This window comes from Caretta caretta, chromosome 2, assembly GCF_965140235.1.
Source record: "Caretta caretta isolate rCarCar2 chromosome 2, rCarCar1.hap1, whole genome shotgun sequence".
NCBI classification, from domain to species: domain Eukaryota; kingdom Metazoa; phylum Chordata; order Testudines; family Cheloniidae; genus Caretta; species Caretta caretta.
This window is the reverse complement of record NC_134207.1, coordinates 158,893,108-158,909,107: the sequence shown is the minus strand read 5'-3', so window position 1 is coordinate 158,909,107 and position 16,000 is coordinate 158,893,108. Positions and strand designations below refer to the sequence as shown.

The 16,000-nt window shown below is 42.3% G+C and overlaps 1 protein-coding gene across 29 annotated transcripts in view; it reads left to right on the top strand.

Moving 5' to 3' along the window:
• The window catches only part of LOC125631898 (poly(rC)-binding protein 3-like), a 724,175-nt gene that overhangs the window by 487,439 nt on the left and 220,736 nt on the right, over positions 1 to 16,000 (top strand). The window contains exon 1 of one of the 29 annotated variants that reach the window (XM_075125543.1): positions 12,479 to 12,502. The exons of 27 other annotated variants lie outside the window; for them this stretch is intronic. The gene's annotated coding sequence lies outside the window, so the exon portion shown is untranslated. Of the gene's footprint in view, positions 1 to 12,478; positions 12,503 to 16,000 lie in introns of those variants that run through there. One more of the 29 variants, XM_075125553.1, reaches the window with a different exon arrangement.

Below are 16,000 nucleotides of genomic sequence, written 5' to 3'. Positions count from 1 at the left end.
CTGTGGGTAGTGCTGGAAGTAGACGTATATGCGTTCAGGACCCTTTGTTCTCTCTTATGTTAGGCAGTGCAGCTCTGTGTTTCTGAATCATCCAAGCAAGCAGCTTTTATTTTTCTTTTACTCATCAGTCCCATTCCTTTGTTTCCCTTCCGATTTAGGGGGTGGTGATGTGTTTAGTTCTTGCATTCCTGAAAGAGAAGGACTATTGTTTTCATCATCCAAACAATATATGTTGCCCTGGGTAGGCAGTGTAGGCTTAGCTTACCTTTTCTGAGTCAGATACAGAGTGATCTTTACCCATTGCTGTACATTTGGCTATGAGTAAACCGTCTGTGTGTCAGTTTTGCCTACCTAGTTTCAGATGTTACCAGCCTGAACTGGATCTTTATCTAAGAGCAAAACACCATTATTTTAATTTTTCATCACCACTAGTGTACCAGGAACAGGTATAGTGTATGCTAATTTATTTTGTTCATGCCATCTAATCAATGCCAAATGAACTAAGAATTCTGAACTATTTATACTTTGTGTAAAACTAAAGAATTACAATTCTCTATAGTCTATAGCAAAACATGAATGATTCAATATTGAGTTGAGAAGTAAGTTAAGTAATATGAGCAAATAGATGTATCTTGGTAAAAAAATTACATATGATATATACTGTACATAGAGCTGGTCAGGATATTTTTGATTAAAGAGTTTTTTGTTCGAAAATGCCAATTCATTTAAACTGAAGTTTTTCCCCGAAAGGGTTAATTTTTACTAGGAAAGGCTTCTCTGGTCCAGGGTGGAATTTCTGGTCAAAAAGGGAGGGGGACAAAGGTAGGGAGAGTGTGGGAGGGAGAAAGAGACACCTAATAGTCAGTAGGCCATTAGTTAGAGCACTCACCTAGAATACAGTAAACCCAGGTTCAAGTCTCTGGTCTGACCATTTCTTGGCCAAGTCTAATTGTTATAGGTGTGATGTCTATATATACATAATGTGTATATATACAATCTTTATTGTTTAATTACTTTCCCCCTAATTATCTGAGTAGGGTCTGTGTTTCCTTGAATTTTTGGAACTTCTGCCGAAAGTAAAACCCATAGGGCCTGTCTAGAATAGCCTCGGGCAGTACAAGCTCTGAGCATCCAGATTATTAGTCCTGTGATGGTCCAGAATTTTAAACAACTAATGTTATCTCAGCTGTTAGACAAACAACATGGGCTCTGCAGAGCAGTTTTATTACAAGTGCAATAGTATGGTTGGATTTGGACAGAAGCTATATCTGCAGCATGTGGTTTGCATAATAAGAAGCAGGAGAAAGAGTAACTTGAAATATATTTTGGAAATAAAAAAAATAAAACTGCAAGTGCTATTTTGCCATAAAGATTAGTTATGGAGAATCCTTTTATTTTCCACAGCCCCAAAACACTGCTTCTAAACCCATCTTCTATATCTAAAATATGATTTAATTAATGACTCTACTGGGAAGGAATATTCATAACATAATTGTCTCAGGAATCTGTTTTTTAAAAAAAAATCCTTGAAAAAGAATACTAGATATTATGACCCAAGTTCTGTTCACAATTACACCCCTGTAAATCTGGAGTAACTCCATAGTTATGGAGAACCCCACTGTCAAAAGGAAGCCCCAGACAGGTTATGTTACTTTTCCAGTCTTTGCAGGACTGGTAGAGGAACAAAGCACATATCCTCTTGTCCATTCACTCCTTCACCACCAGACCAAAGAAAGCCTTCCTTTTTCCCAGGAAGGAGAGATCTGTGTGCCAAAGCAACCCGCCACACATGGATCACAGGGGCACAGTTAGACCCATAATTTCAAAGAACAGTCCTCATCCAGAACTCATTGAAGTCAGTGCAAAGACTCCCATTGATTTTAAGCCATACAGAAGTGGCAATGTGCTGGTGAGCCCAATGATCTTTCAATAATTGCTGTAATTTAAATATATTTTGTCACATTATTTTATGATCCTCTTTCCCTTCCCTGGTTTTTTAGTCTGAACAAAGGTAACTGATTCAGAGTTGTTATAAACCAGAATCTTCTAAGACAGGTTCATTTGAATAGGAATTGTTTGATGATGATGTCTTTGTACATATATTTTTATGGGGTGGGAGGCATATTTTAAAGATCCTTCTTTTATTGGTTTCACATCTATCAAGGACATTGTGTGTGTTGCCCTTAGTGGAAGATTATGATTTATTACAAAGCATGATGACACTAATTTAGAACAAATTACACCCTTGTAGCTGTGGCATTCCCCGCAGCAGCAGAACCAGAGCAGATCCATCCGGAAAAGGGGGGGGGGGAATGAAGTGGAGGAGGTCCATGGAAAGGCTGCACAATCGTTTATAGCTTGGAGTTCCTCTCAGAGCCCCCAGTCTTCCTGCTGCACTGGATATGCATTTGGGCATGGACATTGCCCGAATATCCCATCCAGCCACTTGGCCTAGAAGTTGGGTGGATGATTTGGGACCTAGTGCATAAGTAAAAGAGTCTGTCTTAACGTAAGTTAGTGTCGTCGTGCAACCTTCCTGTTGGACTGAATCACTTAACGCAAGGTCTAATAAGTCTAGGAATCCCCAAGGTGACACTTTAGCAAATCAACTTTACAGGTTATCAGTGCCATCAATTTGTGCTCAAGTTAATCAGTCATGGGACATTGTGGAGCTTCACCTGGAAGCACAGAGAAGCTTAAGCAGCTTGTCATTCTGTGTGTACTAACAGATTGTCTGTATTACAGCATGCATATAATTCTGAATTATTCCCTGTTCCAAGAGCATACCTCTTCCATTACAACTTACCACTCATTCTTCAATTTCCTGGTGCAAGTGCTGGAGGAACCAACTAGGGGCAGAGCTCTTCTTGACCTGCTGGGTCAAGGAACAGGGAAGAATTAGTAGGGGAAGCAAAAGTGGATGGGAACCTGGGAGGCAGTGACCATGAGATGGTCGAGTTCAGAATCCTGACACAAGAAAGAAAGGAGCGCAGCAGAATACGGATCTTAGACTTCAGAAAAGCAGACTTTGACTCCCTCAGGGAACTGATGGGTAGGATCCCCTGGGAGAATAACATGAAGGGAAAAGGAGTCCAGGATTGCTGGCTGTATTTTAAAGAATCCTTACTGAGGTTACAGGGACAAACCATCCTGATGTGTAGAAAGAATAGTAAATATGGCAAACGACCAGCTTGGCTTAACTGTGAAATCCTTGCTGATCTTAAACACAAAAAAGAAGCTTACAAGAAGTGGAAGATTGGACAAATGACCAGGGAGGAGTATAAAAATATTACTCAGGCATGCAGGAGTGAAATCAGGAAGGCCAAATCACACTTGGAGTTGCAGCTAGCAAGAGATGTTAAGAGTAACAAGAAGGGTTTCTTCAGGTATATTAGCAACAAGAAGAAAGTCAAGGAAAGTGTGGGCCCCTTACTGAATGAGGGAGACAACCTAGTGACCGAGGATGTGGAAAAAGCTAATGTACCCAATGCTTTTTTTGCCTCTGTCTTCACGAACAAGGTCAGCTCCCAGACTACTGCACCGGGCAGCACAGCATGGGGAGGAGGTGACCAGCCCTCTGTGGAGGAAGAAGTGCTTCGGGACTATTTAGAAAAGCTGGATGAGCACAAGTCCATGGGGCCAGATGCGCTGCATCTGAGAGTACTAAAGGAGTTGGCGGCTGTGATTGCAGAGCCATTGGCCATTATCTTTGAAAACTCATGGTGATCGGGAGAGGTCCCGGACAACTAGAAAAAGGCTAATGTAGTGCCCATCTTTTAAAAAGGGAAGGAGAAGGATCTGGTGAACTACAGGCCAGTCAGCCTCACCTCAGTCCCTGGAAAAATCGTGGAGCAGGTCCTCAAGAAATCAATTTGAAGCACCTAGAAGAGAGGAAAGTGATCAGGAACAGTCAGCATGGATTCACCAAGGACAAGTCATGCCTGACTAATCTAATTGCCTTCTATGACGAGATAACTGGCTCTGTGGATGAGGGGAAAGCAGTGGACGTGTTATTCCTTGACTTTAGCAAAGCTTTCGATACGGTCTCCCACAGTATTCTTGCCAGCAAGTTAAAGAAGTATGGGCTGGATGAATGGACTATAAGGTGGATAGAAAGCTGGCTAGATTGTCGGGCTCAACGGGTAGTGATCAATGGCTCCATGTCTAGTTGGCAGCCGGTATCAAGCAGAGTGCCCCAAGGGTCGGTCCTGGGGCCGGTTTTGTTCAATATCTTCATTAATGATCTGGAGGATGGTGTGGATTGCACCCTCAGCAAGTTTACAGATGACACTAAACTGGGAGGAGAGATAGACACACTGGAGGGTAGGGATAGGATACAGGGGGACCTAGACAAATTAGAGGGTTGGGCCAAAAGAGATCTGATGAGGCTTAACAAGGACAAGTGCAGAGTCCTGCACTTAGGATGGAAGAATCCCATGCACCATACAGACTAGGGACCGAATGGCTCGGCAGCAGTTCTGCAGAGAAGGACCTAGGGGTTACAGTGGGCGAGAAGCTGAATATGAGTCAACAGTGTGCCGTTGTTGCCAAGAAGGCCAATGGCATTTTGGGATGTATAAGTAAGGGCATTGCCAGCAGATCAAGGGACGTGATCATTCCCCTCTATTCGACATTGGTAAGGCCTCATCTGGAGTACTGTGTCCAGTTTTGGGCCCCACACTACAAGAAGGATGTGAAAAAATTAGAAAGCATCCAGCGGAGGGCAACAAAAATGATTAGAGGACTGGAACGCATGACTTATGAGGAGAGGCTGAAGGAACTGGGCTTGTTTAGTCTACGGAAGAGAAGAATGCGGGGGGGATTTGATAGCTGCTTTCAACTACCTGAAAGGCGGTTCCAAAAAGGATGGATCTAGACTGTTCTCAGTGGTACCAGATGACAGAACGAGGAGTAATGGTCTCAAGTTGCAGTGGGGGAGGTTTAGGTTGGATATTAGGAAAAACTTTTTCACTAGGAGGGTGGTGAAGCACTGGAATGCGTTACCTAAGGAGGTGGTGGAATCTCGTTCCTTTGAGATTTTTAAGATCAGGCTTGACAAAGCCCTGTCTGGGATGATTTAGTTGGGGATTGGTCCTGCTTTGAGCAGGGGGTTGAACTAGATGACCTCCTGAGGTCCCTTCCAACCCTGATATTCTATGATTCTGGAGGTAACTTGACATTTTGAAAGACCTGGATTGTAATCAATATACAGGAGTGATAGCTGCTGCTTAGGTACATAAGCAGTTATGACTATTTATGATGTTCTCAAGCAAAATGAGTGCTGTAATTCTAGTTAAATAAGAGATTGCCTACATGTTGGCCTATTTAAGGGCTTTACATCTGAGGGAAGAATATCAGAGAAAAATCTCATGAGCTGTCTGTAGATTTATACTTTTCATTTCTGATTTTATTATAAGGGTCTGTCTACATAAAAGAGATATTTTATATCTATGATATTATTGTATTCAGATGCCCCAGGCCCTGGCCAGTATAACTAGTTCTGATCAGTGACTTTTATAACTTAAAAGGCTGAGTTTGGGGGGGGTGGGAGGGGAGGAAAAAATTTTTCTGAAATTTGACCAAACAGAATTTATATTATTTTCAATATCCAACCTCTTGAAAAATGTTAGAAGTGCCACATTTACAGATATAACATTGAGCTTCCTTTTGCCTGGCCCAGATAAAGAGCTTTTAGGACGTATGGGGAGTTTTATGAGCTGTAATTAACACAGCAGGGCAAAAATTTTCACACACACTTTTTTTTTTTTTTTTTTTTTGCCAAAAAAATGCAGATGTAGGTTGACTGAAACAATTTTGTGAATTCACATCAGTTTCGGCAAATTGTTTCAGCCATAAACAAATAAATAATAAAGAAAGAAATGAATAAGGAAAAGTTTTCAGAAAAGTCAAAACTGTTCATTTTGACATTTCTAAATTGAAACATTTTGACTTTTTCTTTTGGACAGACATTTTATTTGTAATTTCTCAATTTTATTTTAAAAAAACCGCCCACCAATTAAACATTTCAAACTTCAAAATCAAAACAAAAGCATTTCATTTTGGATCAACCAGAATGTTTTGGTCAACCCAAAATTAAACATTTTTGGACATTTCACACACACACACACACACACACACACACACACACCATTTCAGCTTGACCCCAAACACACACACACACACACACACACACACACACACACCATTTCAGCTTGACCCCAAACTATTGTTTGTAATTTGTTGGTTCTGTTACTGAACCAAAAAATTGGTTGTTCACACTGCTTGAATTGCTAATCTTTGGCTCATGTTGGTCACGTGATGTACTGTGTGTAGTGCACTGCTATACTCTAACCTGGGAGTCCTGTGGAACAGCAGACACAACAGCTTTTAGAAGAACCCTGCACAAGCTGCTGAAAATGGAAGAGTTACTGGCTTTCCTCCATGCATGCTTTCCCCATGGAGGAGAAGAGTTTGAATAGAGGGAGACTGGATGTGTGTGGAGTAGTGAGAAATTGAGAAAGAACAGGCAGGGTGACAAAATAAGTGTCAGGGGTTCTGGAAAGGATAGGGGAGATTTCAGAGAGAAAGATCAAGAGAAACAGGAGGAGGAGGAAGAATTTGGAATGGGCAATGGGGTGGAGAGACATTGAGGGAGTGCTGGAGGGATTATGAAATGGGACAAAGGATGGAAAGATTAGGGTTGGGAAAGAGAAGAGAATGAGGTAGAAAGAGGAAGAACAGAAACAAGGGAGTCATACTTACAACAGAACCCCTGTTTTACAAACTAACTGAGGATTGAGCAGTGCATAAATTCAGAAGTTCATAAAATTGAACATCTCAAAATTACCATAGTTATAGTGCATAAATTGCAGTCTGGTGCACTGCATCGTTTTCTCCTTGTCCTTCACATCACAGCAAAGCAATATCCAGTGCACTGAAGGCATTTGCTCTTCTTTGACATGGCTTCTATTGTGTGATTTATTTTTTTCCCTGTTAGGGAACAATGGTTCGTATGACTGGTCATTTGTAAGATTGATGTTTGTAAAATCGATGTTGTTATTTAATGAACAGTTTGATATGCCGGCTACTGTGAGAAATACCCTACCAAAACCAGGCAAGTGGCTCCTATACCATCACTGTTAGCTTTACTGTTGTAAGCATTTTATTATGGCCATATTATTGTATGTCATCTTGTCCTGTAATTTTGACAGATCATCCAAGCTAAATAGGGTTGAGTCATATATGACAAAGTGATGGGAGGCCTGTTATTATTCCTAAGTGCTGCAGGCAGTTATTCATCTCTAGTGAATTAATGAACAACCACAATATTAAGGCCACAGTGCTACCGAGGTGCTGTCTTTTGTCTGAGATGTCAACCAAGGTCCTGACTCTCTGTTTTCTCAAAGATGGCATTAAAGTGGCATGTAAGCCCAGTGCTCCTGGCCAAATTTCAACTCATAATCATTCTTAGTAAGTAATTTTTAAAACCATATAACATATTTTGCTCACGTAAATTTATCCCAGGAACAGGAGCTCTGCAGCTTTGAAAGATTCAGTCAGATAGATTTGGACAAGGAACAAAATTTTACTGGTGATAAAAATCATCTTCAAAAAAGAACACAACACAACTATGTTCCTCCAAGATCCAATTTCCCATACGTTCAGCCAAACTCTATACATCTCTGGCAACCTTTATTTCACTGGGGTGTTCTCAGATTTAAGGGTTTTTTTTGTTTATAAAACTTTTTGATATTTATATGAAAGATGCTACAGAAGACCAAAGACTCATGTTCTGTATGGCAGCTTTTATCATTTAGGGATGCGGATTGTTGTATCTTTTGCTCTTTACACAACAAACATAAGATGAAAGAACCACACAGTGGGGTGCAAATAACCATGTTTACTAATTATACACCTGAAAGGCATAGCTACAAGTATACACTTTTGCTCTGGCAGGTTTCTGTACATAGGACACAGAACCACTAGAGGGCTCACAGACTATTTGAAGGTATATTACACAATTCCTATACACTAGATCAGAAGTGGGAAAACTACGGCCCATGGGCCACATCCGGCCCATGGGACCGTTCTGCCTGGCCCCTGAGCTCCTGGCCCGGGAGGCTACATCCCAGCCCCTCCCCTGCTATTTCCCCTCCCATGTAGTGATGCCGCCACATGGGCAGCAGGGCTGCGAGCTCCTGCTGCTCTGAGTGGCATGGTAAGGAGGTGACAACAGCGCACACGCGCAGTGGGGGGGGTGTTGGGTGAGGAGCCTGGGGGCAGTCAGGGAGCAGGGGGTGGTTGGATGAGGCAGAGGTTCTGGGGCGGTCAGAGGTCAGGGAACAGGGCAGGTTGGATAGGGCGTGGGAGTCCTGGGGGAGGGGCTGTCAGGGGGCGGGGGTGTGGATAGGTCGGGGGAGTCAGGGGACAAGGAGCAGGGGGGGTTGGATGGGGGTGGGATCCTAGGGGGGGTTGTTTTGGGCGGGGGGTCCCAGGAGGGGCAGTCAGGGGACAAGTAGCAGGGGTGGTTGGATGGGTCAAGGGTTCTGAGGGGTACAGTCAGGCGGCGGGAAGTGGGAGGGGGCGAAGTGGGGTGGGGGCCAGGCTGTTTTGGGGGCACAGCCTTCTCTACCCAGCCTTCCATACAGTTTCGCACCCCAATGTGGCCCTCGGGCCAAAAAGTTTGCCCACCCCTGCAGTAGATGAATGTGTTAGTGGACTAATATTTAATGGTTATTATATAACTTGCTGCTGGTTCCAAAGTGGTTCATCTTACAAGACTAATCTGAGAAAAATTTTGAATAAAATAAAAACCTGAAAGCAAGATAGGAATACAGCTTGAACATTTTATAAATGTAGGAGAATTTTGAGTCTGAAATCAAACATGGCTATTCCATTTGGGGCCAATGGGATTTTTGTTTGTGTTATAACAGTGTTTAGAAAACCCTTCAGATGTTTGAAAAATGAAGAAACAAAATAATGGTTATCCTGGTTTTGAATGTACAGTAATGTTCCTTATTATCCAAGACAAAGGCTACTTATTTTAATACAGAGCAAGGAATGCTATTACAAATATAAAATTTGTTAGAAAATAATGGTGTTAGAAGAAGATAAAATCAGAGCAAAGTTTTTTGTTTTTGTTACATGTTAAAATATAGATGGATTGCAGTCAGTGTAGTTAAACCACTTCTCTTCTTTGAGCTTCAGATGTAGGGTGGGATTTCTGCAAGCACTCCACATTCAGGACTCCCATTGGGTCCCAGAATACTAGCTGACAGGCAGTAATAAGGGAAAATGTGTGCTTTTGGTCTCTACTAAATTTAATTAATCTAATAGCAGTTTTTAAATGAAAATCATTATGACAAAATTATCTCTGTTGTTCTCTTCACCTTTTTAGCCATCATATCCTAAGTTAATTAAATGTCATTTTAATGCTGATTATGTAGTTTTATTTTAAGTGTGCTTTCTCTTTGACATACAGTAAAGTGTTGTCAATTTTTAGAACATGTTCAAACCCTCACAAATATGTTAGCTTTGAATGAATTTTAAACTGATAGCTTTTTTATTTGCGGGTTCATCATTTTCATTTTCACTTGGCAAACACTGATTCAGGAGAGATGTTCATAGCTTGTAGTATGAAAGGACCAAATTTTGCATCATATCTGTCTATTGTCTATAAAAAGAAGTAAATACTCTTTCAAATGTTTTTCCTTACTGTTTATAACAACACTTGAAATGTAATTCTGTTTCCTCCATCATACACTGAATTGTTGGACTGATGATAATCCAACTCATATGTGCAGTGCAGTAGTTTCTCCTTGTTGTTTTGTGTTCTAAATTTTTGTGGTGGTGTATACTGTTAAATAGCTGCTGCATTCTCTTCCCGAGGTGACTGCATTGTGATTATTCCATTCCATTTTTATTTTGGTGGTTAATTATTAATACGTGATTATATAAATATATCTAGGGAATATATGATGCTGTGATATGGTATAAAACTGCTGTCTACCTGCAGTTGGGATGGCTGCATGAATGGGGAAGCCATGAGTGAGCTACACAGATAAATCACCCTAAACAAGTGGTGTTAAAACCTTTTCACTGCAGAAATCATTTTGCACGCATGTTTTAGAGAGTTTTTATAGAATGTATTGGGACTATTTTTGATTCCCTCTGTCTGAACAGCTAGGTGCCTTAGTTACCATGAGTCCAGCTGTGAAGAACTCACAGAGCCCGGGATAAACACCTTATATTTTTATTTGTACAAAAAGCAAGTGTCTATCCAAGGGTCTAGACCGGGGTTCCCAAACTCGGCGCAGGCCACCGCTTCCCGCAGCTCCCATTGGCCGGGAGCAGTGAACCACGGCCACTGGGAGCTGCGAGCAGCCGTACCTGTGGACGTCCAGGTAAACAAAGCATCTCACTGCCTGCCAAGAGCTTACCCTGTACAAGCCGCGAACCAAGTTCGGGAATCCCTGGTCTAGACCCACTCTCAACAAGTTAAAAATACAATTCTCATACATTACAAATTTAGTAACATTGCTAACCCCAAGATCTAGAAATGACTAAACAGACAAAACCAAGGAACACCCTTCCATCCACCAACAGACCAACCCTCACTGTCCTATTCCCCAAAAGTTGGGGGAACCTATGGGCTTTGTGGAGTGCCCTAAAAGTCAACAGATTCTGGCTATTTCAGATTATTGGCAGGGGAAATGAGTCCTAAAGGTGAAGGTCCCTCACAGAGAATCCCCCTGCAAGCAGCCTCCTCTTTTAAACTGAGAGGGTTCCAGCTAATGTGCTTCCTCTGGTTCCAGTTGCAGTAGTGTACCATGAGGAGAGTGGAATCTCTTACATAGATGCATCTAGGCCGTTTAAAGCTTTACAGAACAAAACCAAAATCTTAAGCTCCACCTGGAAACCAAGAGGCAACTGGTGCCAATCATGGCCTCAGGCATAATGTGCTCGCAAGATCCCCCACCTAACACATGAGCTGTCACATTCAGCACCGCTTTCTGCTCTGATCTGAGGGTAGCCCCATGTACAGCACGTTGCAATTATCTACAAGATATGGATGACAGTAATAAGATCCACATCTTGAAGAAATCGTTGCAAATTGCTAGCCAGACACAGATGGAAAGAAGACCATCCTGGCCTTTGCTGTTCTACTCTTCTTCTTCGTATGATGTATGTAGATGTAGAGCAACAACTATAATTTTACGTTTAGATGGTTAAGCCAGATAATTATCTCTGAAGTAGCAGAGTGTATTGCTGTGATGCCTCCTTCGTGTTTGTGAATCGAATATTGAGCTGTTATATGTTCCATGGTCTGATCTGGGTGACCACAGTCACACACTAGAGAGTCTTTAATTTTCCATTTGTGCAGCAAGTATCCGCATTTGCCATGGTTTGTGCAGATGCAGTTTAAGGTTGGCCCATGAGCTTCATGGGAGATTGATGCCAGCGGTTTTCTGCATTAGGTCTTTTACAAGGTGTTTGTGACTTCTTGTGAATTCCATTTGGTTTTCCATGCTTCATCATGGTTGAAGTTGCTTTGTTGAAGGTTAAATGTGTGGGTCCAAAGAGACTTATGCGACTGTTCAACTAACAGAAGCTAACCAGACGCGTAGATTGCAGACTCAAGTAACAAAAGTTGGACACACACACTCAGTCACAGGGGCAAAGATAGTCTTCACCGTATCTTCTGGTTGCTACCCAATCCAGCCAGCATCACTTTCATTGTGCCTGGATTGAGCTTCAGTTAATTTACCTCATCTCAGCAAGACACAGTGGGGAGGCATTTGACAGTAGTAGCTGCGTTGGATGAGATAGACATAGAATTGGGTGTCATCAGCATACTGAAAGCACAACATTCTATACGTCCTGTGACCAAAGGACCTCTTGCTGCCAATTGGCAGAAGGTTACAGCATTCCTGGGAGTCTGGTATTTACATTCTAGTTCACCAAAAGAGTGCATGTAAGGTTTTTACTGGAAACTGATCATGCTGATCATCATCATCTTTGTGAAATGGATAATATGTAAGAAGAGGTGTGTGGCCGGGGGGTGGATAGATATATATATATAAAATATAAAAAGAGAGAGGAAACTATGTTCCTAATGCCTTGTAGTTAAAGACAAGTGACCCAGAGGTAGCATGCCTTACAATCAGGTTCCACCAGACTGAAGGTGGGAGATACTTATCTCCCTGGCTGACCATTGTGTATTCTGTTTTTTACAATGGAAGTTGATTTGCATACCGAGTGAAATGCTAATGAAGAGATTGCGGGGGACATCAGAAGGCAAATTAACAGGAAGAGGTCAACAGAGGGAGCAGAGGACCCTGTTTTACAGGGGAAGCACAAAGGACTGAACTAGTATATCTGGAGGTGCAGGAAGATGTCCTGGCATCCTTCATCAAGGGGAAACAAGTTGCCATCAGACTTGATCCCATGGAAGAAGGATCTCCGCCATCTTGGCTGAAAAACGCTTTGAGAAGGACTTTGGGTAAGTAGTACCTTATAAGGCAAGAGGGGATCTTGTTAGTTGAGTTTAGGCTGTAGAATACATGTGATTAATTTATTTTATATGGAAAGCTTTTGTTTCTAATAGTTCTGTTTGCTATCGTATGAATCTCTGTTCTTTGTTAAATAAGCTTATACAGTAACTCCTCACTTAACATCCTCCCACTTAACGTTGTTTCAAAGTTACGTTGCTGCTCAATTAGGGAATGTGCTCGTTTAAAGTTGTGCAATGTTCCCTTATACCGTTGTTTGGCTGCCTGCTCTATACACTGCATGTAAGATTTTGTGGAAGAGCAGCGACTTTACAAAGGAGCATTGCACAAGTTCCTCTTCTCCATCTCCTCCACCTCCCTCCCAGTGCTTCCCCCACCACCAAACAGCTGTTTGGCGGTGCTTAGGACTTTCTGGGAGGAGGGGCAGGAGCAAGGAAGCGCCGCGTCTCCACTCCTCCCCCTCCCTCCCAGAAAGTCCTAAGCCTGCCAAACAACTGTTTGGCAGCGCGTAGGACTTTCTGGGGGCGGGGAAGGAGCGGGGATGTGGCATGCTCCGGAGAGGAGTTGGAGTGGGGGTGGGAAGAGGTGGGTCTGGAGCATCCCCCAGCAAAGTTGGCGCCTGTTCTTCTCTGGGTAAGCTGCCACTGCTGCTGCGAAGGTGCTTCCTAGTGTCCTTGCCTGCAGCGGGCTGTGCCTGTGTGGGGTAAGCCAGGGGCACTTCCAGGCTTACCCCACTACAGTACAGTACAGTATATAATGCCTTTTGTCTGCCCCCAAAAAATTTCCTTGGAACCTAACCCCCTGCATTTACATTCAATCTTATGGGAAAATTAGATTCGTTTAACATCATTTCACTTAAAGTTGCATTTTTCAGGACCATAACCACAACGTTAAGTGAGGAGTTACTGTACTTGCGTTCTCTATAAATAAATATAAGTGCTGCATGTTACACAGATTTACGTTCGCAGGTGTAACTAGCAAGCTGTGGTACTGTTCCTTTGAGAACAGCAGGCCTGATAATTCTGAGAGTGTCCCATGGGTAAGGGGCTGGATTCTGCAGGGGCATGTTTGGAAGACTCATGAGTTGGAATGTGCCTATTGCTATCCTGCATGATGGACAGTGGAGCCCTCATGGGCTGAGAGAGGAGGGCTCGTGTTGCCAATGGCTGGGAGAGAAAGTGAGCTGACCCCCGGCAGATACAGACAAGATTCCTCTCATGCTAAGGGCAGGTGGTAGCAAGGTGTCTCACAACCCTGAGAAGCGTCCTACTTTCTCACTAAACCTTCCAGTCGACCCTCTATATCTGAATCAGGAATCATGCAAAATCACCCTTTGAGAATGTTTAGTGAGAAGGAATAGAACTGGGAGTTGCCCAAGATCAGTTCTGTCATAGAATCTTAGAATATCAGAGTTGGAAGGGACCTCAGGAGGTCATCTAGTCCATCCCCCTGCTCAAAGCAGGACCAATCCCCAATTTTTGCCCCAATCCCTAAATGGCTCCCTCAACGACTGAACTCACAACCCTGGGTTTAGCAGGCCAATGCTCAAACCACTGAGCTATCGCTCCCCTGTCCATTCTTGCAGTGGTCTGGGAATGTCAGAATGATGGAACCAATGGACCAGCTTTCCTATCCTGACTCTACACTAGCAAGAGATTCCCTTGCACGGGGGGAATCCTTATTTGCAAGGTTAGTGTAGCTTTGCAATCCTTTTGCACTACTGGAGCTACACAAGGGGCTACATTGCGGGACTGGATCTGGTTCTGGATCTGTAAACTGAAAGTGAAAAAGATAGTCTCTTAATATTTTAAGTGAAAACTTAGAATTTGCAGAATGCCAAACCTGTGAAAACACTCTAAAATTGCTATATCTCCTTTTTTCCCCTCTTCTCTTTTCCTTGATTTTCTTCTGTTTCTGATGTCTAATCAGTGAGGGTTACTAACTGTTTTATTTTATTTAAATTTAAGCACCAAATGCAGGACAAATTATTAGTCTATCATTTAACCCCAAAAGTCTTACAGCATCAATATAAAAAGATATAACAGTGGTGATCCCGAACCACAAGCCATATTAGTCTTCAATGCAGAAATGGCTTTGATAGGGTGGGCTGGCGGTATGTTTTACACCCTACAGAAATTTGGATTTGGACCTATATTTAGTTCCTGGATCCAACTGTTATGTTCTCATCCAACCTCTCACATCATGATCAACAATGTGACCTCAGATACCTTCAGTCTCTTCCGGGGTACTGGGCAAGGATGCAAACTGTCTCCATTACTTTTTTTATTTGGATCTTGAGGCCTCGGAAATAGTTATTTGAGCTCATCCAGATATCCAAAGTATACAGCTTGGTTCCATAGAAAATAAATTGATGTTATACGCTGATGATGTCCTTTTATATATATCCAAACTAGAACCCACTATTCCAGCCCTCCCATCACTAATTCAAAAATTTAGAGCAATATCTGGTTACAAAATAAATTGGGGAAAATTGGATCTATTGGAAATCTCCCAGTTGTCATGTAGTCAGGCTTTTTCCTCAGTGGAATTTCCCTAGGCAAACTGATGCAATTAAGTACCTAAGTGTAAAAGTACCAAGAAACATTAACAAACTAGTGAAGATAAATTTAGACCCTGTACTCTCTCAGATAACTAGTGATATAAAGGCATTGCCCTTTCGTGAGCCTCTGGGGAAGGGTTAATACAGTGCTTAATTGCTAATGAAAGAGGTGCTGGGGCTCAAGCAATTTTTTTACATTCATAACTGATGCAGCAGCCCAGAGGTCCCGGGGCTATGAACTGCCCAGAGGTGCCAGAGCTCAGCCCTAGCAAGCCCTGGCACAAATTAAGAAGCAGGTTAATACAATAAAAATGAATATTCAGAGTAGGCTCCTCTATACGCTAATCAGCCTACCTGTATCTAATCATTCCATTTGGGCATATGAAAGATTTCTAAAATAAAAACTGTTACTCTGCTGGTTTCATGACAACCGTTCTAGGAAAAAATCAACAGGTCTTACTGAAGGATTTGGTCTAAATTCAAAGGTTGGTGCAGAGGGAGACATATTCAGCATCATGTAGCAAATGTGTCCCATATTCTAGAAGTTTTACAAGATGATTTTGATCTCAGGTTGCAGGGTGATACCATAAAAATGCATGTTTCTTCATTGCCAGTCATTTTAGTGTATCCAGAAAGTCTTCCATTTCCCACCAAAAGGACTTACATTGCTTCATTACAGCAGTTCAGAAATAGTGTCCTCCTGAGGTGCATTGAGCTCCATCTTTGGATTTGAACATTGTGCTCAATGCCGTAATGTAGGCACCCTGAGAATCAGATTCATTGTACTACCTAACTATCAAAATGACCTTTTTGATCACTGTCACCTCAGCAAGAAGTGTGTTTGAGTTGGGAGCTCGGTCAACTCACACATCCTGCTGCGTCTTCCACAGATGTAGGGTGGTTTCAGAAACAGATCCTAGCTTTATTC